Genomic DNA, 27363 nt, shown 5'->3' with positions numbered 1-27363 from the left:
TCGCTTGAACCCAGGAGGTGGCAGCTACAGTGAACCGTGATCGCCCCACTGCACTCTAGCCTGGGCATCTGAGTGAGACTCTGTCTCAAAAAAAAAAAAAAGAAAAAAAGACTTGAGTAGAAGATGCTTCCTGGTGAGGGAAACCATCTAAGCGAAAGCATGGAGGTGGGAAAACCGAAGGCATGTTTGTGGAATGCTGAGAAATCCAACTGGCTGATATGTAAAGGACACTGTGGGAGATAAGATGAAAATTCAAGCTTATGGCTAGGCCTTGAATGCCGTGCTAATTTGGATATTATGCTCAAGAGCAGTGTTGTTCTGTTAGGGGGACTATAATCTGGACTGTCAGAAGTTGAATGTTAAAAGACGAAAAAGTAAGGGAAGGAAAGAGATCAGTACATTGAGAAGAGTGGCCCTGAAAGGAGGAAGAGAATGGATAAATAGCTTGAAGGACTAGCCGCCTTGAAAAACGGTTTATTTGAGACATATGGTGGTTTAAAAATATGTCCACAAGTTTTTTAAAATTCCTTTCTTTAAGAGGCAGTGATGAATTCTGCTCCTTTAAATGTGGGCTGAATGTGGCAACTGACTACTAGCAAATAGAATGAGGCAGAAGTGACAGTGTGCCACTTCTGAGACTAGGTCATAAAAGGCACTGGGACTTCCTTCTTGCTTACTTTCTCAGATTACTCGCTCTGGGGAAGCCAGCTGCCATGTTGTGAGGATGCTCAACCTTGGAAGTGAATTCTCCAGCCCCAGTAAAGCCTTCTGATGATGACAGCCCTGGTTGACATCTTGATTGCAGCCCCGTGAAAGATGCAGAGCTGGAACCAGCAGAAGCTAAGCTGGTCTCCTATTCCTGACCTACAGAAACTATGAGATCCCGTGTTGTTGTTGGATCTACTAAACTTTGAGGTAATTTGTGATGCAGTAATAGATAACTAATGCAGGAGGTTGGAAAAGGAGAGTCTTTTCTTTTCTTTTCTTTTCTTTTTAGACAAAGTTTCACTCTTGTTGCCCAGGCTGGAGTGCAATGGCATGATCTTGGCTCACTGCAACCTCCACCTCCCGGGTTCAAGTGATTCTCCTGCCTCAGCCTCCTGAGTAACTGGGATTACAGGAGCACACCACCACACCTGGCTAATTTTTGTATTTTTAGTAGTAGAGGCAGGGTTACACCGTGTTGCCAGGCTGATCTTGAACTCCTGACCTCAGGTGATCCACCCGCCTCAGCCTCCCAAAGTGCTGGGATTAGGGGAGTGAGCCACCACGCACAGCTGTAAAAGGAGAGTCTTAAACATGCTTGTGGATTGAGAAGAAGGAGCCAGTGGAGACCGAGAGTGAAGATCACACAAGGAGAGGGGAAATCATAGTTAGGTTAAATTCTGGAGGAAGTTTCTAGGGGGTAGGATCATCAGTAAAGAGTGAAGTTATTTTTGGAAAGAAAGAGTGAGGATCAGAAAAATTTTCAGATTTTTTGATCTGAAATGGAAGGTGATATCGAGTTCTTGGTTCCTTCATCAAAGGAGGAGATCAGGTCTTCTGCTGAGATAAAGGAACCTCTGGGATCAAGAGCTCCAAGAGCAGGAAAAATTGGAAGAGCTACTGTTCGATATCACATAGACAATCAGATAAAGCAAAGAACACAATTCTCTCCAGCTAGGCTTAGCACCCTGGGAGAGTAAGCTGAGAAAGCAGACAGTGGAGCTTACCCAGGTGTGGGGATTAATAAGGCAGATATGAAAGATCAAGTGGGCAGAGGATTCTGAGATGCTAATGTAATTAAAGTGGCTGGGCATGAAGTCTAGACAGGGTACAAGGGCATCTGAAATTATAAGAGGAGTAATGAACCGAGAATATAAAAGGGCGGAACTTCCACAGCAACTATAATCTGTATAACACATCTCATGCTTTATTCATAAACTCCCTTAGTATCATGACCTTTTTTAGCATGTATGCCTAGTTGCCCCAGTGAGATAATAAATTCAGGGTAATGACCCAAGTTTATACAATTTGTATCCTCTTAGAAGCTAGCACTTTGCTCATAAGGATTCATATATTTGTTGAATCAATGAAAAAAATCATTCTAGCATTGTGTGTGTGTGTGTTCTACTGTTTTTTTCTTCCTTCACAATAAGCATCTGATTAAAGATAAAGATCTGCTCCTGTTAGATAGTCAAAGTATTCCATCCTTGTCTTTAAGAGCCGGGGTTTCTGGATGTTTTTAAGAAGAATTATATAATTATTTAAAAAGGAACAATACCCGATTGGCTAAAGACAATAAGCCTAATTATGCCGATGTGAAGCAACCTTGAAATAAACCTTCGGTGATTTCTTTTCAATCTGACAAAAAACAGAATAAAAGTGAAAAGGTTTAGAGGGAAATAAGAGATCAGCATTCTCCTGGAAAATCAGGGGAAGTGGAGGCCTCTATTTAGAGGAATCTTGCAGAAGCTGAGATCCTCAGTAGGGGCTCTGAGAAGGGTGTCTGGTTTTTGAAGATTACTAGTACAAATGGATCCTTAGCCTCAGTGGACATTGATGTATCCTGTACCTGGCACACTCTTCTGTCATTGCTTCCCTGGAAAAAGTAGGCCTGTTAAAGTCTATTAAGAAAAAATTGAAAATAAGCTTTTAAACTACTAGATAGAGTCATTGACTGTAATGATATATAGGTAGTCCTTCCAATTTTACCACCTGCTCTTCTATGTATTATACATTCTCACTCCAACCCACCTTTCATTCAGTTCAGGTTTTTCTATATCAGCTAATGAACTGGTATTTTGAACTACAGTATGGTGATACAGCCAAGAGTTTCAGTTCGGTTTTGGCAGTCACTACCTTTCGTGATGAGTTTGTTTATGCAATTATTTGAATGTTCGATTGCATTTTGCTCCTATTTTATTAATAAAATGAAGGGAAGCCAGCGGGCACAATGGCTCATGCCTGTAATCCCAGCACTTTGGGAAGTTGAGGCAGGTGGATCACCAGAGGTCAGAAGTTCTAGACCAGCCTGGCCAACATGACAAAAACCCATCTCTACTAAAAATGCAAAAATTAGCTAGGTGTGGTGGCAGGCACCTGTAATCCCAGCTACTCAGGAGGCTGAGACAGGAAATTCGCTTAAACCTGAGAGGTGGAAGTTGCAGTGAGCTGAAGTCACACCACTGCACTCCAGCCTGGGTGACAGAGGGAGACTGTGTCTCAAAAAGAAAAAGAAAATAAAAGAGAAAGAAAGAAAGAAAGAAAGAGAGAGAGAGAGAGGAAGGAAGGAAGGAAGGAAGGAAGGAAGGAAGGAAGGAAGGAAGGAAGGAAAAGGAAGGAAGGAAGGAAAAATCAAAGGGTTGATATCAATGATGGCAAGTGTAGTTTTCATACACTTAGTATGATTGAGACAAAGATAGAAATCATTTGGCTATTAAAAAGAAACAGAATTCAGCTACAATCAGATGCTGATTTTCCTCATTGAAAAGGAAAAAAATCAATAGAAGAACACATGTAAAGTGCTGGGATTGAGTTACCAAAAATTGTACCTGAAACTGAGGTGTAATGAGAAATTTTATGCTGGACACGGTGGCTCACACCAGTAATCCCAGCACTTTGGTAGGCCGAGTCAGGAAGATCATTTGAGCTCAGGAGTTGGAGAGCAGCCTGGGTGACACGGCAAAAACCTGTCTCTACAAAAAAATACAAAAACTAGCCGAGCATGGTGGCATGAGCCTGTATTCCCAGCTACTTGAGAGACTGAGTGGGAGGATGGCTTGAGCCCAGTCAGAGGTTGTAGTGAGCCAAGATCACGTCACTGCACTCCAGCCTGGGCAACAGAGTCTCAAAAAACCCAGTCTAAAAAAAAAAAAAAAAAAAAAAAAAAGGTTGAACCCTCAAGGCTACTTCCAAACACAATACCTTAATCATATTCAAGAGAATAACAATTTTTGTATGTTGGCACAACAGAGATTTCCATAATGTAACTTTAGACAGCTGTTCTCTCTTCATTAGTTTAGTAGGCCAAATATAAAAGAGTTTGTTTATACAAACAGTTTACAAGAAGTTGTGAAATCATGACACTGTGTTGTTGTATAATTGATAAGGTCTTTATGCATGTATTTTGAAGCACAAAAGAGTATATAAGTGGATGTCACAATGGGCAACTTCTTTTCTTCAGCGCCTCCATCAAATCCAGAGAAAAGAGGCATGTTCAGCTAACCTTGATATTTCCATAGAGATGTAGGGCAGAAAATGCCAGGATAAATTTTAGAAATCAACTAAACTGATAGTGCCATAAATAAGAAAGGAGAAATGAAAATTATATATTTCTCAAGTCTCACACCAAATCCAAATGATGCTTTTTAAGTGCTTTAAAGACATCCCTAGGCCGGGCGCGGTGGCCCAAGCCTGTAATCCCAGCACTTTGGGAGGCCGAGACGGGCGGATCACGAGGTCAGGAGATCGAGACCATCCTGGCTGACACAGTGAAACCCCGTCTCTACTAAAAAAATACAAAAAAACTAGCCGGGCGAGGTGGCGGGCGCCTGTAGTCCCAGCTACTCAGGAGGCTGAGGCAGGAGAATGGCGTGAACCCGGGAGGCGGAGCTTGCAGTGAGCCAAGATCACGCCACTGCACTCCAGCCTGGGCGGCAGAGCGAGACTCTGTCTCAAAAAAAAAAAAAAAAAAAAAAAAAAGACATCCCACTGGAAAATAGATCATGGTTTTATTTGCCTTCTTCCAATTAGAAAGATTGCTGCTTCATTCTGTATGTTGGTCCCCAGAGAGCTTACAATGGTGAGAGCATGGAAGGAAAAGAAATACTCATCATCTGGAAAGCAGCTCAAAGCAGATGTTGTACAATGCAGTTCAGGCAAAGTCACAGCATTGTAGATAAAGGAGCAGGCTTTACTGGGAAACTTACAAGCTGAGAGCCTGCAAGAGAAGGCATGGGGGATATGCTGGGACCAGGGCTGTTACAGGAGGTAGCTAGTGAGGTATGGGCAGGGCAGGAGACGGCTCCCCTCACGCACACACCAGGAGTGTCCATCGACCATCAGGTGATAGTCTGGCAGTTGTTAACTGTCTTTCTAAAGTAATAATTGGTCACAGCCACCACCAGGGAAAGGCAGTCTCCTAATAACTAGAAAATGCTTGGCCGGGCCTGGTGGCTGTAATCCCAGCTACTCGGGAGGCTGAGGCAGGAGAATCGCTTGAACCCAGGAGGCGGAAGTTGCAGTGAGCTGAGATGGTGCCACTACACTCCAGCCTGGGCAACAGAGGGAGATTCTGTCTCAAAAAGAAAGAAAGAAAAGAAAATGCCTGAAGGCTGGGCATGGTGGCTCACGCCTGTAATCCCAGCACCTTGGGAGGTTGAGGCGGATGGATCACTTGAGCCCAGGAGTTCAAGACCAGCCTGGGCGACATGGCCAAATCCCATCTCTACAAAAAATACAAAAACTAGCCGGATATGGTGATACACGCCTATAATCCCAGCTACTCAGGATTGAGGTGGGAGGATTGCTTGAGCCTGGGAGGCCAAGGTTACAGTGAGCCAAGATGGCACCACTGCACTCCAGCCTGGGTGACAGAGTGAGACTCTGATGAAAAAAAAAAAAAGAAAAGGGAAAGGGAAAGGAAAGGAAAGGAAAGGAAAGGAAAAGAAAGAACTGGTGATCAGCAGCTTCCCGATAAGATCTCAGGAGTGGGAAGAAATAATACGAGACCCTGGAAACATGCCAACATATAAAACCCCAAGTCAAGAGTTTAAACAGTGCACTCGGTCTCTCAAGTCGCCCACTTGGCCCTCTTCCAAGTGTACTTTCCTTCCTTTAGTTCCTGCTCTAAAGCTTAATAAACTTTTACTCCTGCTCTAAAACTTGCCACAACCTTTCTTCGGCCTTATGCTCCTCATTCGAATTCTTTCTTCTGAGAAGGCAAGCAGATGTTGTACAACGGAGCCCACGCAAAGTCACAGCATCATAGATGCAGACCTGCAGGGAACTACCACCACTAACGGGGTGTTCTGTTGGACAGGTCATAGTGAGCATTCCAGTGAAGGCACATCCCTCCCTTTTTGTTCTCTCTTTTTCAAGACCAAAACTTGAACATTCTTATCCGTGGGGTCCACATAGACAATGTGGCATCAGGCTGTCTTGATGTAGATGCCAAGAGTCAGGAGTTATCTGAGAAGGCCAGTTGCCTCTTATCTGGAAGTCTTGGGTGCTCACTGGAAGTTGCAGCCCCTCCAGCGGGGAGGGAGAAAGTCATGGGAAGCTGAGTTTGGAAGAAATAGGAAGGCACTGGGTTACAGCTCTTCCCCCGTCCTGGAAGCCCAGAGTCATCTTCAGACTCTACTGTTTCACCACTGGCACTGGTCAGTGGCATCATCTTTTAATATAAAAAGCCATAAAGGGGCCCGGGGCGATAGCTCATGCCTGTAATCCCAGCACTTTGGTTGACCGAAGCAGGAGAGAATAACTTGAGCTTGGGGGCCGGAGACCAGCCTGGGCAACATGGCGAGACCTCCATCTCTAAAAAAATATATAAAAAGTTAGCTGGGCATGGTGGCGGACGCCTGTAATCCCAGCTACTCGGAGGTTACCTTACCACTCCACTCCAGCCTGGGCAACAGAGTGAGACCCTATCTCAAAAAAAAAAAAAAAAAAAAAGGTCATAAAATTTAGGATTCTATTTCTATGAGCATTTTCAGATGCCTTCTCCTTGTTCACAGCTCCTAGGACCTTTTGTTTTATTCTAGTTTAAGCAAAATTTAAATATTTTTAAAGTTGGCAGTTAAAATCACGAAGAAAGGAGATCGAGACCAGCCTGGCCAATATGGTGAAACCGCATCTCCACTAAAAATACAAAAATTAGCCGGGCGTGGTGGCTCGCGCCTATAATCCCAGCTCCTCGGGAGGCTGTAGTAGAAAAATCGCTTGAACCCGGGAGGCGGAGGTTGCATTGAGGCGAGATCATGTCACTGCGCTCCAACCTGGGCGACAGAGCGAGATTCCATCTAAAAAAAAATAAAAGAATTTTAAATATTTGTGCCTTCCGGCCTCGGCGGTGAAGTTAGTTCTCTTTGAAGGCTGCCGCTAACTCATTGCCACCTGCTGGAGAAGAGAAGAAGTGCAGCCGGACGCCTGCCGCCGTGTCTGGCCTGTGCCGCCGCCTCCGCAGCCCGAAATCATCCCGCGCTCCAAGGCACCGCCCTGGTGCTCCAGGTGAAGGCTGAAGAACGGTATGTGCTATGTGCGGTGGGCTCTGGCAAAGGCGGGTTCCCGCCCTTTCCATTCCTGTGGAGTGTGGTGTGTGCGACCTGCACCCTTCCCTTTACTGTGGGGGTGGGCACCCCGGCGAACCGCAAAACAGCAGGCGGACTCCCCTGCTGGAGAAAAGCCGGGAAAGTGCAATGGTAAGAGGAGCGGTGGCCACACCTGCTGCTGTGAGGATCTGAGCAGGGTTGGGTTTTTATTGTTGTTGTTGTTGTTGTTGTTTGTTTTTGTTTTTGTGTTGTGTGTGTGTGTGTTTTAATTATACTTTAAGTTCTGGGATACATGTGCAGAACCTGCAGGTTTGTTACATAGGTATACATGTGCCATGGTGGTTTGCTGCACCCTTAAACCCATCATCTACATTAGGTATTTCTCCTAAAGCTATCCCTCCCCTAGACCCCACCCCCCGACAGGCCCTGGTATGTGATGTTCCCCTCCCTGTGTCCATGTGTTCTCATTGTTCAACTCCCACCTATGAGTGAGAACATGCGGTGTTTGGTTTTCTGTTCTTGTGATAGTTTGCTGAGAATCATTGTTTCAAGCTTCATCCATATCCCTGCAAAGGACATGAATTCATCCATTTTTTTTGGCTGCCGTTTTTTTATTTTGTTTGGTTTTGTTTTTGGAGATGGAGTCTTGCTGTGTCACCCAGGCTGGAGTGCAGTGATGCGATCTCAGCTCACTGCTCACTGCAACCTTCGCCTCCAGGGTTCAAGCAATTCTCCTGCCTCAGCCTCCCAAGCAGGTGGGATTACAGGCGCCCACCACCACGCCAGGCTAATTTTTTTTTTTTTTTTTTTTTTTTTAGAGGCAGGGTCTTTCTTTGTTGCCAAGGCTAGTCTTGAACTCCTGGTCTTGAACTCCTGGTGGGTGTATTCCACCTGCCTCAGCCTCCCAAAGTGCTGGGATTACAGGCATGAGCCACGGCATCCAGCCTGGAGCAGCTTTGATGTGCTTCTATAGTGTGTGAACAGGTGAAGTTTACTTATTTAGGCTAATGTCATATGACCTTAGGAATAAAAATTAGAGAAAGCAATTTTCAAGCCTGCTCTTGTAGGTATAAAATTAGGCCTGTAAGCAAGAGATTTGAAAACTCGTTCACCACAGACCACTGACATTTTTCATGGCTCCAAGAAAGTAGTTAGATGTATTGAATACCTAAGTATTTAACTGTTGTTTGTTTCAAGAATATCACTAGGGCTGCCGGGCATGGTGGCTCATGCCTATAATACCAGCACTTTGGGAGGCCAAAGTGGGCGGTTCACTTGAGGTCAAGAGTTAGAGGCCAGCCTGGCCAATATGGCGAAACCCTGTCTCTACTAAAAATACAAAAATTAGCCCCGCGTGGTGGCTGTGCACTTGTAATCCCAGCTACTCGGGAAGCTGAGGCAGGAGAATTGCTTGAACCTGGGAGGTGGAGGTTGCAGTAGGGGAACCTGCTAGGGGAAATTGTTTTTCAAATCCATCCACTTCTTTTCTTCCCAACTGAGTCATAGTTCAGGGAACTACACTCTCTCCCCTAGATCTGCCTCTCCCTACCTTGAGGGTTCTCTGCTTCCAGGCTTGCCAGCATCTGAGCCATTCGACAGCAAGTAGAATGATCATTATAAAATGCAGATCTGAGTATGTCTTTGCCCTGCTTGAAAATCCTTCAATGGCCTGGTGTCGTAGTGCACACCTGTAATCCCTACTATTTGGGAGGCTGAGGTGGGAGGATGGCTTGAGCCCAGGAGTTGGAGGCTGCAGTGAGCTATGATTGCCACTGCACTCCAGCCTGGGTGACAGAGTGAGGACCTGTCTAAAAGAGAAAGAAAGAGAGAGTGTGAGAAAGAGGAGGGAAGGGTGGGGAGAAGAAAGAAAGGCGGGGGAGAGAGAGAGAAAGAAAAAAGAGAGGGAGGGAGGGAGGAAGGAAGGAACGAAGGAAGGAAAAAAGGGAAGGAGGGAGGGAGGGAGTATGAAAGGAAGGAAGGGAAGGAAGGAAGGGAGGAAAACAAAGGAAAGGAAGGAAGGGAGGAAGGAGGAAAGGAATGAAGAAAGAGGAAGGGAAAGAAAAGGAATAGAAGGAAGGGATCTTTTCATTGTTTTGGAGTCCAAACCCTCTAATAAGTTTATGAGGCCACTCTGGGGCTGGCCCAGCCTCTTCTTTTAACCTGGTGCTTGTGCCATGCAGCCTCCCTTTCTCAAGCACATCACTTCTGGGCCTTTATACACACCCCCTTCCCTCACGCAGTCACTGTTGAAGGAAATGGCTTTTTTCTTCTTCTTCAGGCCTTAGCTTCCTTTTGGAAGAGGCCCCTAGCCTCCCTGAGACTGGCTGGGTTCTGCTTCACTCTCACAGCCCAGCCCAGCCTAGCCCAGTCCCTTGGACCATTCACAGCCCATGAGAAGTTGGGTCCTCTCTCCATCCCCTTACACTTCAGGCTCCCTGAGGGCAGGACCAGGTCTTGTTGACTTTTGTATCCCAGTGTCTAGTGTGCCTGGTCCATAATAGGTGTTTAGAAACTAGGAACCTGTTCATCAGTGGGAACACATGGACACAGGGAGGGGAACAACACACACTGGGGCCTGTTGGGGGCGCTGGGGGAGGGAGGGGCTTAATACCTAGGTGATGGGTTGATGGGTGCCGCAAACCACCATGGCACACATTTACCTATGTAACAAACCTGCACGTTCTGCACGTGTATCCCAGAACCTAAAATTAAATTTTTTTTAAAAAAAGGAACCTGTTCATGTTGCATGAATAAGTGGAATATTTGAAACATTTTTAATTCCCAAGAAAAAATATGTATGCCATCAATTTTATGGACTAAATTAGAATCCAATTCTTTAAAAGTAGGTTTTCTGATAAAGGAGAAATTCCCAATTTACTGTCATGGTTTGATTTAAAAAAAAAAAAAAACTGATGTGAGAAATGAAATTAAAATGTTTGGCCAGGTGTGGTGGCTTATGCCTCTAATCCGAGCACTTTACGAGGGCAAGACAGGAGGATCACTTGAGCCCAGGAGTTCAAGACCAGCCTGGGCAAAATAGCGAGATATTGTCTCTACAAAAAATAAAATAAAATGTCCCCCCAAATCTGTTATAAATGAGATAAGACCCATGAGAATCATTCAACTCTTCCTTTTCTTAGACCTGACTTTCTCAATAGAATGTGTATTACTTAAGAATGAGAGTTTTTACAAGACTAAAATACTATTCTGAAAAATAAGTGTGACTTTGCACTGATTAAATTTGGCCATAGTTAATTAATCCATAATATTTGATATGGTTTGGCTGTGTCCCCACCCAAATCGCATCCTGAATTGTATTTCCCATAATCCCCACGTGTGATGGGAGGGACCCAGTGGGAGATAATTGAGTCATGGGGGTGGTTACCCCCATGCTGCTGTTCTCATGACAGCAAGTGGGTTCTCATGAGATCTGATGGTTTTATAAGGGGCTTTTCCCAATTTGCTCAGCACTGCCTCTTTCCTGCTGCCATGTGAAGAAGGATGTATTTGCTTCCCCTTCCACCATGATGGTAAGTTTCCTGAGGCCTCCCCAGCCACGCCGAACTGTGAGTCAATTAAACTTCTTTCCTTTTTTAATTATCCAGTCTTGGGCAGTCCCTTATAGCAGCATGAGAATGGACTAATACAATATTCTTTCCTATTAAAGAAAACTTTATTTTAATAAAGTTGTAGAACACTTTTTTTTTTTTTTTTTTTTTTTTAGTCTAAAACCAGGGCAAGTTTAAATTCTGGACCTCCAAACCAGATTTCAGAAAGACTTAATCGTTCCAGAATCACCTTATTATTAACAGGGTTTGTTTGTGCCTTCATTCTAGGGGCTCTCAAACACACCAAAGCCTGCTAAGGCTCCAGCTCTCTCTATGAAGCAAGACACCTCTGTGTTCAGTGGCATTTGGCAAGGACCCTGAGGTCACAGCCTGGTTTTGTGATGTGGTGATAACGACTTTAAGTGGTGAACGCCAAAGATTTTATATTCTGTGTGCAAATCATGATGGATCTAATGGCACAGCATGTAAAATTTCTCAAGTATTGCTTTGCCACCTCCACTGCTCATTAATTTAACTTGGTAGGAGTTTCTTGATGGAAGATAATCAAACATTTTTATGAATGAGTCGCAAATACTATTACACTGATTCTTTGGAAAATGTAATTCTTATTGTTTTATAAGAAAACAGTCATCACCTTCAATAGACTGATGTTTGTGCTCCCCTCACCCCCAACCAAATTTATATGTTGAAATGTTGAAATTCTAACCACTGGTGTGTATCAGGAGGTGGGACATTTGGAAGGAAATAAGGTCATGAGGATGGAGCCTTCATGAATGGGATTAGTGTCCTTATAAAAGGGGACCCCAGAGAGCTCTCTGGCCCTCCTTCTGCTTTGTGAGAATACAGCAAGAAGATGGCTGTGTCTGAACCAGGAAGTGGACCCTCAGACACTGACTTTGCTAGCACCTTGCTCTTAGACTCCCCATCCTCCAGAACTATGAGAAATAAATCTGTTGTTGAAGACACTCAGTCTATGGTATTTTTGTTACAGCAGTCTGAACAAACTAAGACATCATGTTTCTTAGTTTTCCAGAAATAAACATATTTTCCAAGGACAGAAAAGGACAAAAGCAGAAAGCAAAAGATACTTCCTGGTATTCTCCTGGTAGGAATTTTCCTCCAGCTACAAGAACATTAGTGTAGTGGGCTGAACAATGGTCCCCTAAGATAGCAAGTCCTAATCCCTAATACCTTTGGAACCTGAAAATGTTACCGTATTTGGAAAAGGCTCTTGAAGATGTGATTTTTTTTTTCAGATTTATTTTTAGATAGGGAGATTATCCTGGATTATCCAGGTGGGTCCTAAATGCCATCACATGCATCTTTGTAAGAGATAGGCAGAGAGAGATTTAAGACAGACATAGAAGAGGTAATGTGAAAACAGAGGCAAATATTGGAGTGATGCTTCCACAAGCCAAGGAATGCCAGCAGCCATCAGAAGCCAGAAGAAGCAAAAAGAATGAATTCTCAGCTGGGTGTGGCGGCTCATGCCTGCAATGTCGGCACTTTGGTAGGCCAAGGCAGGTAAATGGCTTGATCCCAGGAGTTCAAGACCAGCCGTAGGCAATATGATGTAACCCTGTCAGGAGGTCAGGAATTCAAGACCAGCCTGGCCAACATGGTGAAACCTTGTCTCTACTAAAAATACAAAAATTAGGCGGGCTTGGTGGCAGGCACCTGTAATTCCAGCTACTCGGGAGGCTGAGGCAGGAGAATCACTTGAACCCCGGAGGCAGAGGTTGCAGTGAGCCAAGATCGCACCACTGCACTCCAGCCTAGGTGACAGAGTGAAACTCTGTCTCATAAAATAAAATAAAATAAAATAAAATAAACTGGACTTCAGGGAAATAGGTCAGTAGCAAACTGCTCAAATCCTAATGCGATGTTGTAACCAGAGCACTAAAAAAAAAATCATAATGCTGATTAAAAAAAATATGAGCCCATTCTATCTACACTTGCATGTGCACCCACCTTCATCGTCAGCCAGCCTTTGCAGCATCAAACCCTTGGGCTCACACTACCTACTCTGAGATGTAGACACGTGAGGGAATTAGAGATCATCTTCATTGGGAAAAAAGGCTTCTGGAATTAAATGAATGACATGTACACATAACTTCTTCGTCTGCACTTTTACCAGATAGCTTAACATTGGGGAAAAACTCGTGGTCTTTAAAGTCACTATATTGCCACTACTTGCACAAAAGGAAAGTATTTCTTCAGGATTTGTTTTTTTTTCCTTTAAGATCTTCATACATTGCTTCAAAATATTAATGTGCAATGAAAAATAGCATAGAAACCATGTGACTTCCATGTTATGCTGTCCTCAGTGCCCTAATTACCAATTTACATGTGACCTATTATTACAGAAACACATCATAGAAGAAAGGACTGTGTTCAGGAGGTTAGGGAGGAGAAGATTTTGTGTAGCAATGATCTTGTTACTTGGTCTTATTGGAGCTGTACAAAAGGCACAAAAATGGAAATATTGAACGTATTAGTCAGCATTGTATCTGCATGCATGTAAACAGAAACTCAACTACCATGTCTTTACCAAATAGGGATTTGTTTTTCCACATGGTCAGGATTCAAAGGTGGGCAGGCCAGGCTGCTGCAGCTGCTCTAGGGACCCAGGTTCCTCCTAGCTCCCTGTACCATCCTTAGATTGTTGCTTTCATCTTCATGGTGGCAGGACAGCTACTTGACCATCAAGCATCGAGTCCATGAGTCAGGCAGGAGGAAGAAGGACAATGGGCATGTTCCTGGAAGCACCACGAAGCCACTGTTTATAGAGCTGAGAGCTGGCCAGATCATGTCATAAAGTAACCCCAACTACAAGAGAGGCTGGGCATTCAATATTTTAAGTGGGTAGACTGTGCCCAGAATAAAATTGGATTCTGTGAGTAAACACAATGGGAAAATGGCTATTGGCAAGCAGCTGGCAGTGTCTGCCACATTGGCATAAAATGTGTCTTAAAGATGCTCATTATAAATCTGATATTTATTTATTTATTTGAGATGAAGTCTCACTCTGTCACACCCGGGCAGGAGTGCAGTGGTGCAATCTCAGCTCACTGCACACTCTATCTCCCAGGTTCAAGTGATTCTCCTGTCTCAGCCTCCCAAGTAGCTGGGATTACAAGCGTGCACAACCACACCCAACTAATTTTTGTAGAGACAAGATTTCGCCATGTTGGCCAGGCTGGTCTTGAACTCCTGACCTCAAATGATCTGCCTGCCTCAGCCTCCCAAAGTGCTGGGATTACAGGTGTGAGCCACCGCACTCAGCCATAAATCTGCTATTTATTGAGCTCAGAAATTTCTTAGGAGGCCTTAGGGTTGATGCTCACAGGAAACAATTTTCCTCTGCAGGGAAATCTTAAAGAATACCACTTTAAAAATTTCTGGATTGGCCTGGCGCAGTGGTTCATGCCTGTAATCCCAGTACTTTGGGAGGCCGAGGCGGGCAGATCATGAGGTTAGGAGTTTGAGACCAGCCTGGCCAACATAATGAAACCCCGTCTCTACTGAAAATACAAAAAAATTAGCTGGGTGTGGTGGCGAGTGCTGTAATCCCAGCTACTTCGGAGGCTGAGGCAGTAGAATCCAGGAGGCAGAGGTTGCAGTGAGCCGAGATCGTGCCACTGTAGTCCAGCCTGAGCGACAGTGCAAGGCTCTGTCTCAAAAATAAAGAAATAAATTACTGGATTAGGTTCTGCAGATGCTTTTGAATAATGTTTTTTGTTTTTTGGGTTTTCTTTGAGATGGAGTTTCACTCTTGTCACCCAGGCTGGAGTGCAATGGCACGATCTCGGCTCACTGTAACTTCCTGTGTTCAAGTGATTCTCCTGCCTCAGCCTCCTGAGTAGCTGGGATTATAGACGCACGCCACCACGCCCGGCTAATTTTTGTATTTTTAGTAGAGATGGGGTTTCATCATCTTGGCCAGGCTGGTCTCAAACTCCTGACCTCAGGTGATCCGCCCACCTTAGCCTCCCAAAGTGCTGGGATTACAGATGTGAGCCACTGTGCCTGGCTTGAATAATGTTAATAAGGGGTTTTGAATAATGCTGCTAAAAGGACTCTAGGAATGTATACAACTTTAGATTTAAAAACAAAACAAACACAAAATTCTATAATTTGCAGTCTCCCACATCTCTTCATTTGTAAAATGTATTACACTGAATCAAAACACATGAGACACATAAATCAGATTTAATTTTCAATTAGAATAAAACTCCTGATCTATTATCTGGGTAAAACTTATTAATCCCTAAAAGTTCTCTTTAAAACGAGCTGTTTGTTATAACACATTCCCTAAAAACAAAAGTACCACATTTAACTTCAGGAGAGCTAAGTGCGAGTGCCAGTTCTTCCATTTATTAGTTGGTGACTGCAGGGGACATAAGACCTATGCAGGATCTGCTCCCACTTTGTTCCTTCTCTGGAGTACCCCAATCTTGCTCAAGTATCTCCCCATCCCATACCTACGAGAAACTGACCCCACCCCCAGCGCCATAGGTAATCCGCCCTTCCTCCAGTGATTTGGGCAGAAATGGGCATTAGTAAGTATAGGTTGGGATTCTAATTAATAATACTAATGTTGAAAAAATTACTCACTGTTCCACATCCCCACATTCTAATCTATAAAACAGGGATGATGCTGTTGGCTCTATTTAACATAATCACCGTAAAGTGCTTTTTTATTTTGCAATATGGAATACATTCAGAAGATGGTATTGTGTGAAAAAGAAACAGAAGTAAGTGGACTAGCTTGGGACATTTCCTATAAACTGTTATTGTTGTATTTGGAAATTATGGAAGCTATTTTCTTTTAAAAACTATTTCAAATGTGTGCATTCAAATGAGTGTCAGGTACTTTGAATTAGTCACATTGTGATTTTCTGCATATATTCAATCAATCATCCTCCTATGCACCAGGCACCATAGTAGTTGCTAGGGTACAGTAATTCGCAAGATGGTCATAAGATGTAGCAGGGACTTCTCTTAGGAGCCTGCCGTGCACTTTCTCCAAAGCATGGAAATAAAGGAAAAGTTTTAGTTATCACAGGGGAAATTCCAGTCACCTAGTGAGCCCTGAGAAGTAAATGAGCAACTTGATAAGCAAGAAGGTAATGGTAGCTTAAAACAATAGCCAAGAAAGTTTGAATTCCGGGATGTTTTGCTCCCTACAGAAACTAAAGAGAACTCTTCTCCCCCTGGCTGGCTGAGGGTAGAGGCTGCCATCATGAACCACACGGTAACTATCCTAACTAGAAAGTTCATGACTACTTCAGAAGAAAAAGATGCTCATTGATGTCCTTCACCCCTGGAAGGCAACAGTGCCTGAGACAGAAATTCAGGGAAAACTAGCCAAAATGTACAAGACCACACTGGATGTCATCTTTGTATTTGGATTCAGAACTCATGTTGGTTGCGGCTTTGGCACAATTTATGATTCCCTGGATTATGTAAAGTAAAATGAACCCAAACATACCAAACACAGACTTGCAAGACAAGGCCTGTATGAGAAGAAAAAGACCTCAAGAAACCAACTAAAAGAATGCAAGAAGAGAATGGAGAAAGTCAGGGGGACTGCAAAGGCCAATGTTGGTGCTGGCAAAAAGCCGAAGGAGTAAAGGTACTGCAAGGATGTTATCTGCAGCCCGTGAGGATTTTTCACAATAGCATTAATAAGGCTGGGTGCGGTGGCTCACGCCTGTAATCCCAGAGCTTTGGGAGGCCAAGGCGGGTGGATCACAAGGTCAGGAATTCAAGACCAGCCTGTAATCCCAGCTACTCGGGAGGCTGAGGCAGGAGAATGGTGTGAACCCGGGAGGTGGAGGTTGCAGTGAGCCGAGGTTGCACCATTGTACTCCAGCCTGGGCACAGAGAAAGACTCTGTCTCGAAAAAAAAAAAAAAGAGGCTTGGCATGGTGGCTCATGCCTGTAATCTCAATGTCAGAGGAAAGGGGTCCTGATCCAGACCCCAAGAGAGTGTTCTTGGATCTTGCGCAAGGAAGAATTCAGGGCAAGTCTACAGTGCAAAGCAAAAGCAAATTTATTAGGAAAGTAGAGGAATAAAAGAATGGCTACTCCATAGACAGAGCAGCTCCCACGGCTGCCCATTTTTATGGTTATTTCTTGATAATATTCTAAACAAGGGGTGGATTATTCATGCCTCCCCTTTTAGACCATATAGGGTAACTTCCTGATGTTGCCATGGCATTTGTAAACTGTCATGGGGCTGATGGGAGTGTAGCAGTGAGGACGGCCAGAGGTTACTCTCACGACCATCTTGGTTTTGGTGGGTTTTATCTGGCTTCTTTACTGCAACCTGTTTTATCAGCAAGGTCTTTATGACCTGTATCTTGTGCTGACCTTGTATCTTATCCTGTGACTTAGAGAACACCTTAACCATCTGGGAATACCGCCCAGTAGGTCTCAGCCTCCTTTTACCCAGCTCCTTTTCAAGATGGAGTTGCTCTGGTTTCACACACCTCTGACACCAGCACATTGGGAGGTTGAGGCGGGCGGATCACCTGAGGTCAGGAGTTTGAGACCAGCCTGGTCAACATGGTGAAACCCCGTCTCTACTAAAAATACAAAAATTAGCCAAGCGTGCCGGTGCGCACCTGTAATCCCAACTACTTGGGAGGCTGAGGCAAGAGAATCGCTTGAACCTGGGAGGTGGAGATTGCTGTGAACCAACATTCCAACACTGCACTCCAGCCTGGGTGACAGAGACTCTGTCTCAAAAAAAAAAAAAGAAAGAAAAGAAAAGAAAGAAAGAAAGAGAAACTAAAGATAACCTCCTAACATAGGTCACTGAGTTGTTTTTCAGAAACATGGATGCCCAGCAAATGAATCCACTGGCACCCAGACTTCAGGTAAGCGGGAACTGAGGACTCAACTCTAACCGCTATTTTTTTTTTCTGAAGTTCTTTCTGAGGGGCCTGGAGGAAGTCACGCCCATGAGCCAAAGCTAACACTCTTTTCTTCTGACCCCAAATTTTTAGACAAACCTTTGCCATCTTAACCAACTGAAAATCAGAAAATCTTTGAATCTATGACCTGTAACCCGGCCCATGCCCCACCATCCACTTTGAGATGTCCCGTCTTTTTAGGTCAAACCAGCATATAGCCTCCATGTATTGATTTATGACTTTGCCTGTAACCTCTGCCTCTGCCTTTAAAAACCCTTGCCAAGGCGGACAAATCAACTGAGGTCAGGAGTTCGAGACCAGCCTGGCCAACATGGCAAAACCCCGTCTCTACTAAAAATACAAAAATTAGCCAGGCGTGGTGGCAGGAGCCTGTAATCCCAGCCACTAGGGAGGCTGAGGCAGGAGAATTGCTTGAACCTGGGAGATTGCAGTGAGCCAAGATCGCGCCACCGCACTCCAGCCTGGGCAACAGACCAAGACTCCATCTCAAAAACTAAATAAATATAAAAACCCTTACTTGCAAGCCATTGGGGAGATCAGGTCTTAAGTATGAGCTGCCTGATTCTTCTTGCTTGGTGCACTGCAAAGATAAATACCCTTCTTCCTCCTAAGGCAAACTGCAGAGTGAATGTTTGGCTTTACTGAGCCAGGTGAGCAGACCCCAGTTCAGTCCTGTACCAGGCACAGGTCCCTGCCCTCATGGAGCTGCAACTGCCAGTGATTTGTTGCAGTGCCCAAAACAGACTCACCCAGAGGCAGATTCCGAGCAATGCAAAAACACCAATCTCATTCTTTTATTGCTAGGCTTTTTTTTTTTTCCTAAGTCAATACTATTAGTTTGATTACATATCTTATTCGCTAGGCTTTTAATCAAATTACTTATGTTACTTTTTAAAAATTAACCTGTTCCACCACACGCGGTGGCTCACGCCTGTACTCCCAGCACTTTGGGAGGCCGAAGCGGGGGGATCACAAGGCAAGGAGATCGAGACCATCCCGGCTAACACGGTGAAACCCCGTCCCTACTAAAAACAGAAAGAATTAGCCGGGCATGGTGGCGGGTGCCTGTAGTCCCAGCTACTCGGGAGGCTGAGGCAGGAGAATGGGGTGAACCCGGGAGGCAGAGCTTGCAGTGAGCTGAGATCGCGCCACTGCACTCCAGCCTGGGCGACAGAACAAGATCAGTGATCCGTCTCAAAAAAAAGAAAGAAATTGCAATCTGGAAGGATGGTTAGAACCATTCTTTTGAGGGCGCCATCACTACTTGAAAACATGCATGTTAAAGTTCTGTTTAAAAACTCACATTATTTTTTAGTCCCAGGTTAAGAGTGTAGCATTACTTTACAATGAACCACCTTCAGATGTGGCAGTGATTGCAGTTGCCCCCTATTATTCTGTCATTCTGTCATTGTCATTGTGAGATATTTATTTTAAACACCTAGAGAAGGGAAAATTAATCATGCTTTAAAATCAGATAAAGCATTAATGGTCTTGAAAATTTAATACTAATTCTCAGTTTTTAGTTTTCACACAGATGAAACTTTCTGATTTAGAAATAAACCTAGGGGAAGATTTAATGAGTAATTGATATTAAAAAGTTGAAATCACATGTATGCTCTAATTTTTTTACATGAAAGCAATTTTGCTTTCCACGTCTTTTTTTTTTTTTTTTTTTTTTTGAGACAGAGTTTAGCTCTGTTGCCCCGGCTGGAGTGCAGTGGTGTGATCTCAGCTCACTGTACGCTCTACTTCCTGGGTTCACGCCATTCTCCTGCCTCAGCCTCCTGAGTAGCTGGGACTACAGGCGCCCGCCACCACACCCAGCTACTTTTTGTATTTTTAGTAGAGACGGGGTTCCACCGTGTTAGCCAGGATGGTCTCGATGCCCTGACCTCGTGATCCTCCCCTCTCAGCTTCCCAAAGTACTGGGATTACAGGCATGAGCCACCGCACCCGGCTCCACATCCTTTTATTTGAAAGAATTGAGTCTCACATTTGTCAGATAAATTGCTGCCTAAATTATCTAAGATAATTTTCACATTCTTGCGTGGAAATCAAATTTTGCAAGGTTATAGAATTAACTTAGAAGTGACAACGGTGTGTTCTTTCTTCCAGGAGGGCTTGCTAATTGAAGTTGAAGCATCGAATGTCCTGAAAGCACTCAAACTCATCAGGTAACAAAAGCCCAGAGGACAGAAATGAAGCAAAGCAAGTTGGTTCTTGAAATGAAACTCTGGAAATCCCAACTTGAGAAAATAAAGAGGCAGGAAAAAAAAAAAAAAAAAAAAAAAAAAAACTAGAAAAAGAAAAAAAAATCACAAAATAAAAGGCACTTAGGAAGGGTTTTTTTTTGTTTAAGTATTTATTTTTTTCCATTATAAGCATTACACAGATTATACTATGGTTTTGAAATTGTAAAACTATGTCTGTTTGTTGTGTGTCTCTTCTCTCACTACTTTAAAATGTAAAAAAGAACAAGAACTCCCCTTGCCTATATCTTACATGTGCTGGATTACAAGCTCAGATGCCCACTGGGCCGATCTCAAAAGAGGTTCTGCAAAGTGGGGGACCATGTCCAGAATGTCAGGCATTCCAGAATGTAGTAATGCTATAATTTCCTGAATACTGTATTCTATGCCTAAAAGAAAAAGAGCCAACCGTAAAAATCTGGATTCAGCTCAAAATTAAATAATTTTTCCTGCCAGGCGCAGTGGAGGACCATATCCCCCACTTTGCATAGCCTATTCTGGGACCCTGAAAGGGTTAGCTGCCTCTGGACTCCAGACTTTTTTTTTTTTTTTTTTTTTTTTTTTTGAGACAGAGTCTTGCCCTGTCACCCAGGCTGGAGTGCAGTGGCGTGATCATGGCTCACTGCAACCTCCACCTCCGGGGCCACTGCAACCTCCACCTCCGGGGCTCAAGCAATCCTCCCACCTGAGCCTCCTGAGTAGCTGGGACTACAGGCACATGCCACCGCGCCTGGCTAATTTTTGTATTTTTGGTAGAGGCATGGTCTCACTATGTTGTCCAGGCTAGTCTCAAACTCCAGGCCTCAAATGAACCTCCTGCCTTGGCCTCCCAAAGTTTTGGGATTCCGGATGTGAGCCACTGTGTCCATCCAGACTCCATTTTTTGCCACACAAAGTGTGGGTCCAGTGCTGCTAGACATTTGGGTATTCCAGAGAACACTGTCCTGGGGTCCCCTAAAAGCTAACCCTGAGACCAGGATTGGCTGCAAGGATTTATTTGGGAGGTGATGGCAGGGAGCTCAGTGAAGGGGTGAGGCAGTGACATGGCCACCTGCTATCTGCCAATCTCTGAGGGGGCAGAGAGAGGAAATTGTCTTATCTTTTCAAAAAAAGTATTTTGAGGTTTCAGTTATTAACAGGAAATGTAATTAAAGCTTCCTAGTAACTGCTTACAGACAGTGGGAAAGATATATTTTTTTTTTGAGATGGTGTCTTGCTCTGTTGCCCAGGCTGGAGTGCAGTGGCACGATCTCAGCTCACTGCAACCTCCGCCTCCCAGGTTCAAGCAATTCCCCTGCTTCTGCCTCCCAAGTAGCTGGGACTACAGGCGCCCGCCACCACGCCCAGCTAATTTTTTGTATTTTTACTAGAGACTGGGTTTCACCATGTTGGCCAGGATAGTCTCGATCTCCTGGCCTTGTGAGCCACCCTCCTCGGCCTCCCAAAGTGCTGGGATTACAGGCGTGAGCCACCGTGCCCAGCCGGAAAAATTCTTTAATTTTGAGCTGAATCCAGATTTTTACGGTTGGCTCTTTTTCTTTTGGGCATAGAATACGATATTCAGGAAATTATAGCATTACTACATTCTGGAATGCCTGATAAGAATAAGTTCAGGAAGGCTTGGAGGAGAAAAGGTAAATTGCTACTCTTTGGGGAAGGGGAGGAATCAAAGCATTCTGGGTAACATAAAATGAGGCACAAATAGTGAGGCAAAATTTGGGTGGGAGTGAGGAGTGGAGAAGACCCGAAAGGCCCAATCACTAGTTAATTGTAAACAAACACTATAATGTTGACTTTTTTTTTTTTTTTTTTTTTTTTTTTTTTTTTTGAGACAGAATCTCGCTCTGTCACCAGGCTGGAGTGCAGTGGTGTGATCTCGGCTCAATGCAACCTCCTGCTCCCAGGTTCAAGCAATTCTCCTGCCTCAGCCTCCAGAGTAGCTGGAATTATAGGCACCTGCCACCGCACACAACTAATTTTTGTATTTTTAGTAGAGATGAGGTTTCGCCATGTTGGTCAGTCTAGTCTCAAACTCCTGACCTCAGGTGATCCACCTGCCTCAGCTTCCCAAAGTGCTAGGATTACAGGCATGAGCCACCGCGCCCCATCTAGTGCTATTCTTGAAACACTCTCTCCTTGGCCCCCGGGATACTACTGCTGGTGTCCTTACCTGCTGCTCCTTCTCAGCGTCCTTTGCTGCCCCCTCTTATTCCCTGACCCGTCAACACTGCAGTGGTCTGGGGTTCAGCATTCTGACGTCTTTTCTCTACATACATTCCTTATATGCTCTTGTCCAAACTAGGACTATCTTTGTTTACATATATTTCGTTGACTCCCAGATTGAGTATCTCCAGTCCAGACCTCCCTTCTGAATTCCAGATTCATAAATCCAACTGCCAGTTCAAAGTCTCCACTTGGGTTCCTCCAGGAAGCATCTCCCTTAGCATGTCTGCAGCAGAGCTTTGATTCCTACCCCCCCCAGCTTAGTGTGGATTCCCCCAAAGGCGGACTCTGAGATAAGGAGATCCGTAGGCAATTTGGGGGTTGGGAGAGATGGGTAGGTTGTTTGCAAAGATGGCCTTAGCATTCTTTCCTTCTTGTATGATATTTTCTTTGCAATGTGACTTTGACTTCCCTGCCTTCAAGAAGTGGAATTTGTCTCTTTACCCTTTGAATCTGGCTTAGCACCTGAGCCTTGCTTTGATGGAAAGAATGCAGTAGGAGCAGCACTGTGGACCTCATGAAGCTTCACAGCTTCCACTTTTGTCACTTTGGAACACTGCCCAAGAATGCCATGTGAAGAATCCCAGTCTAGCCTGATGGAGAGGAGAGGGCATTTGGACTACATGAGCCAACCCATCTGAGGCCTTTGAAATCAGCCAGCTGACAGCTAGCATCCACTATCTACCATTGGAGGGCATCTTAAACCTTCCAGCCCCAGTCAAGCCACCATATTATTGTAGCCACTGTGTGAGCCCACGCAAGACCAGCAGAAAATTTGTCGCCCAGTTGAGTCCAGCCCAAATTGTTGACCCACAGAATCATGAGCAAAAATAATGGCCGTTGTAAGCCACTGCATTTTGGGGGTGGTTTATTATGCAGCAGAAACTAAATTATAGAGGAAGTTATCCCAGGAAGCACAAGTGAGGAAATAAAAGAAGTAAGACAGAGAAGGGAGGAGAGTTAATAAGGGGTGCTATAAGGAGCAGGTTATTACTGTGGGCAATTGAAGCTAAATCCTGCTGGATACCCTGTAAGGAGTCCTGTAGAAGGTATCTCAGAACAGTCTCGCCACGGAAAGAGAAGCCAGGTTACTCACCAATTAATTCCTTACCCTATGCCTCACTGGCCAGTGGTTCCCCGGGGGATTTAGGTCCCCAGTACTTCCTTTTTTTTTTTTTTTTTTGAGATGGAGTCTCACTCTTGTTGCCCAGGCTGGAGTGCAATGGTGCGATCTCGGCTCATGGCAACCTCCGCCTTCCAGGTTCAAGCAATTCTCCTGCCTCAGCCTCCTGAGTAGCTGGGATTACAGGCATGCATCATCATGCCCGGCTAATTTTTGTATTTTTAGTAGAGAGGGGGTTTCTCCATGTTGGCCAGGCTTGTCTCAAACTCCTGACCTCAGATGATCCACCCACCTCGGCCTCCCAAAGTGCTGGGATTACAGGCATGAGCCACTGCGCCTGGCCTGGTCCCCAGCACTTGTGATCTGCTGTGCAGCCAAGCTGAATAAGGTAGCTGGCAATGGAGAGATCTTGCAGGCAGGGAAGTAGAGGAACAAAGGTGAACTTGAGGTAGAAGCCATCAGCATATACGGGAACTGTCCACCCTGGCTGCAAGCAAACTCAGAGGTAGGCCAGGAGGATGCAGGACAGGACATCACAGCATCTACTAACCCCCGAAACCCATTTCTTCCCAAATCTTCCCCAATTCATTAAGTGGCAACACCATCCTCCAATTGCTTCCCACAGAAACTTCATCCTTGGATGCATTAATTTCTTCCGCACTTCACATTCAAATCCTTTTAGTGTTACCTTTGAAATATATCCAGAATCCAAATATTTCTACCTCCTCCACTACAACTCTGGTGCAAGCAACCAGCACCTCTCACTTGGATTATTGGCTTGTTGCAACCACCTATTTATTATTTTTTTATGAGATCGAGTCTTGGTCTGTCCACCCAGACTGGAGTGCAGTGATGAGATCGTGGCTGACCGTAGCCTTGACTTTCTAGGCTCAAGCAATCCTCCCACCTCAGCTTCCCAAGCAGCTGGGACTACAGGTATGCATCACCACACCTGGCTATTTATTTATTTATTTATTTTCTTTTAGATGGAGTCTCACTCTGTCGCCCAGGCTGGTGCCGCAGTGGCACGATCTCAGCTCACTGCAACCTCTGTCTCCCAGGTTCAAGCGATTGTCCTGACTCAGCCTCCAGGGTAGATGAGATTACAGGTGAGCTCCACCACACCCGGCTAATTTTCATATTTTTAGTAGAGACTGGTTTCACCATGTTGGCCAGGTTGCTCTCGAACCCCTGACCTCAAGTGATCTGCCCACCTCGGCCTCCCAAAATTCTGGCATTACAGGTGTGAACCACCACGCCTGGCCTAAATTTATTTTTTGTAGAAATGTGGTCTCATTACGTTGCCTAGCCTGGTCTTGAACTCGTGGGCTCAAGCACTCCTCCTGCCTCAGCCTCCCAAAGTGCTGGGATTACAGGCGTGAACCACTGTGCCTGGCCCAGAGTGACTATTTAAAACCCAAGTCCCGGCCGGGCGCGGTGGCTCACGCCTGTAATCCCAGCACTTTGGGAGGCCGAGGCGGGCGGATCACAAGGTCAGGAGATCGAGACCACGGTGAAACCCCGTCTCTACTAAAAATACAAAAAATTAGCCGGGCGCGGTGGCGGGCGCCTGTAGTCCCAGCTACTCAGGAGGCTGAGGCAGGAGAATGGCGTAAACCCAGGAGGCGGAGCTTGCAGTGAGCCGAGATCGCGCCACTGCACTCCAGCCTGGGCGACAGAGCGAGACTCCGTCTCAAAAAACAAACAAACAAACAAACAAAAAACAGAAAAACCCAAGTCCCTCCTCAGTTTTCACCCCTCCCAAAGTTCCCTATCTCACTCAGAATAAAATGCAAAATCTTTACTGTGTCCCAGAAGGCCCCACTGAATCTGCTATTTTTCTGACTTCACATTTTGCAACTCTCTCCACATCTCACTGCTGTGGCCTCATGGGTTTCCCCGTAATTCAAAACCCCAGGCCCAGGGTACTTGCTGTTCCTCTATCTAAGATGCCTCCCCCAGTTATCCACAGACATACAGCCCTAACTTCCTTCTGGCCTTTACTCAAATGTCGCTTATTGGAGAGGCCTTCCTGACTCTAACTAGGCAAACTCTCCCCAAGTTACTCTTCACCCCTTCACCTTGCTTTATTTTTTTTTATTAATCAACTGACATTATTTTTATACTGCTTATGTCCAATCCTCCCCCAACTGGCATGTAAATTTTATGAGACTAGGGACTCTCTTTTTTGTTTGCTGATGTATTCTCAGTACCTAGATTAAGTTTTTGTTAATTAATGAATTAGCATGTATTATGGGACAGTCTGATGATTTTATATGGATTATTTATAAGTTAGCTCTCTGGTTGAAATAAAATAATTAAAAGCCTCCAATAAAACATTCCATACTTTAGTCCGGGCATGGTGGCTCATGCCTGTAATCCCAGCACTTTGGGAGGCCAAGGCAGGTGGATCACCTGAGGTCAGGAGTTCGAGACCAGCCTGGCCAATATGGTGAAATACCGTCTCTACTAAAAATACAAAAATTAGCCGGGCATCGCCTGTAATCCTAACTACTCGGGAGGCTGAGGCAGGAAAATCACTTGAACCTGGGAGGCAGAGTTTGCAGTCAGCCGAGATCGCACCATTATTTTCTACCCTGGGCAAAAAAAGTGAGACTCTTAAAAACCAAAACAACAACAAAAACAACAAACATTCCATCCTTTAAAGAATACTGGCTGGGTGCGGTGGCTCACGCTTGTAATCTCAGCACTTTGGGAGGCTGAGGCGGGTGGATCGCGAGGTCAGGAGATTGAGACCATCCTGGCTAACACGGTGAAACCCCATTTCTACTAAAAATACAAAAAAATTAGTCAGGTGTGGTGGCGGTGCCTATAGCCCTAGTTACTTGGGGGACTGAGGCAGGAGAATGGCATGAACCTGGGAGGCGGAGCTTGCAGTGAGCTGAGATCATACCACTGTGCTCCAGCCTGGGCGACAGAGCAAGACTCCGTCTAAAAAAAAAAAAAACAAAAAAAAAACAGAATGCTTAAGTGTAAATTTGGTAGTGAATAGTCTTGTGTTATGTTCTTATGAAGATTAAAGTAACAATACCAGAAAAAAAGAGAAAAAAGATATTCTAGGCAGTGGCTTATGCCTGTAATCCCAGCGTTTTGGGAGGCTGAGGATCACTTGAGCCCAGGAGTTAAAGACCAGCCTGGGCAACTAGAGAGACCTCATCTCTACAAGTAATTTAAAAAATTAGCCAGATGTGGCCAGGCATGCTGGCTCACATCTGTAATCCCAGCATTTTGGAAGGCCGAGGCGGGTAGATCACAAGGTCAGGAGTTCAAGACCAGCCTGGTCAATATGGTGACACCTGGTCTCTCCTAAAAAAAAAAATACAATAATTAGCCAGGCATGGTGATGCATGCCTGTAGTAACAGCTACTCAGGAGGCTGAAGCAGAAGAATTGCTTGAACTCGGGAGGTGGAGGTTGCAGTGAGCTGAGATCATGCCATTGCACTCCAGCCTGGGCGACACAGCAAGACTCCACCTAAAAAAAAAAACAACAAAAAACAGTAAGCCAGATGTGGTGGCACGCACCTGTGGTCCCAGCTATTTGGGAGGCAGAGGTGGAAGGATAACTTGAGCCCAGGAAGGTGAGGCTGCAGTCAGCTGCAGTTGTGCCACTGCATTCCAGCCTGGGTGACAGAGCAAGACCCTGTCTTAAAAAAAAGAAAAAAGAAAGAAAAAAGTCACTCTGATAGCTATATTGTTGAGGTGTTTGCTGAAACATAGTGTGCTTGATTATTGTGGATTTATGTATTAGTCATTCACTCAAAAACATGGATTAAGCCCATCCTACATACTGGACTCCGGGCCAGTCCTGGGGATAGAAAGTGGAAAGATAAAATCTGGCCTTCAGGGATACAACCTTACAACAATTATGAGCCACCCCTGAGGAGTTCTGACTTAGCAGTGTGTGTAAAGTGCCAGGCAGTCAGGGCTGCCACTCTCAGGGTGAGGTTACAGATGCCAGAAAGATGCATCCTGGAGGCAGC

At 44.8% G+C, this 27363-nt stretch overlaps 1 protein-coding gene and 1 pseudogene across 16 annotated transcripts in view; both read left to right on the top strand.

Moving 5' to 3' along the window:
• Positions 1-27363, top strand: part of COMMD1 (copper metabolism domain containing 1) — a 960866-nt gene that overhangs the window by 614152 nt on the left and 319351 nt on the right. Inside the window, exon 1 of one of the 16 annotated variants that reach the window (XM_050753523.1) lies at positions 10622-10631. The exons of the other annotated variants lie outside the window; for them this stretch is intronic. The gene's annotated coding sequence lies outside the window, so the exon portion shown is untranslated. Of the gene's footprint in view, positions 1-10621; positions 10632-27363 lie in introns of those variants that run through there. 16 annotated transcript variants of the gene reach the window in all.
• Positions 16068-16458, top strand: LOC126933616 (40S ribosomal protein S24-like; annotated as a pseudogene).

This window comes from Macaca thibetana, chromosome 13, assembly GCF_024542745.1.
Source record: "Macaca thibetana thibetana isolate TM-01 chromosome 13, ASM2454274v1, whole genome shotgun sequence".
Taxonomy (NCBI): domain Eukaryota; kingdom Metazoa; phylum Chordata; class Mammalia; order Primates; family Cercopithecidae; genus Macaca; species Macaca thibetana.
The sequence above is the reverse complement of the archived record's forward strand: the minus strand, read 5'-3'. Positions and strand labels throughout refer to the sequence as shown.